We start from the raw sequence: 667 nt of genomic DNA on the forward strand, positions 1-667 counted from the left end.
TATACAATGTATCTATCCAATATATTAAGTATTTTCTGACAGAGACTGGCATGCTCTTTCTGTGTTTCTCTTAAGTGTCTTAACAGAGGAAGGACTGGATACTGCTTTAGGATAGCTTGACCTCTCTGGTTGTTTGCAACAAGACCCCACAGAATGAACAACACTGGACTGACTCTTTCTCTTCCTCCATTCTTGCCATGATATCAATGAAGGTTTTAGCATATCCTCTGAAATATCAGAGAAAAAATCAATCAGTACTCTTAGTCTTTCACAATTACTGAACTTTAAAATACTGCCACTGTTACATTTCTTTTTTAAAATATCTTTTGCCTGAACAATGATATCAGAGATTTAGTAAATCAATGGAACTTGTATGTGAATCATTTTACAATATACTGACATTAAACAATACAAAATAGCTGGTATCCTTAATTTTTTTTTTTTTTTGCAAATTTGAACTTGAATGTAATCACATGAATAATCGGATAATAAATCATCCACCTGTTTTAACAACATAGTTATTCACTTTTTAAGGTTCTGTCATCCATTTTTTTCTCAGAGCTTGATAGAGCTGAAAAGCCCTAATAAGTACATGACAAAAGTTATGGGTGAAATTTTAACAAAATCAGAAATATTATGAACATCAATATAAAAGGATAAATACAAG

General features: G+C 31.2%; 1 protein-coding gene across 1 annotated transcript in view; it reads right to left on the reverse strand.

Moving 5' to 3' along the window:
- The window catches only part of LOC119593981 (rotatin-like), a 50,058-nt gene that overhangs the window by 7,446 nt on the left and 41,945 nt on the right, over window positions 1-667 (reverse strand). The window lies entirely within an intron of this gene.

Source organism: Penaeus monodon, chromosome 33 (assembly GCF_015228065.2).
Source record: "Penaeus monodon isolate SGIC_2016 chromosome 33, NSTDA_Pmon_1, whole genome shotgun sequence".
Classification (NCBI taxonomy): Eukaryota; Metazoa; Arthropoda; class Malacostraca; order Decapoda; family Penaeidae; genus Penaeus; species Penaeus monodon.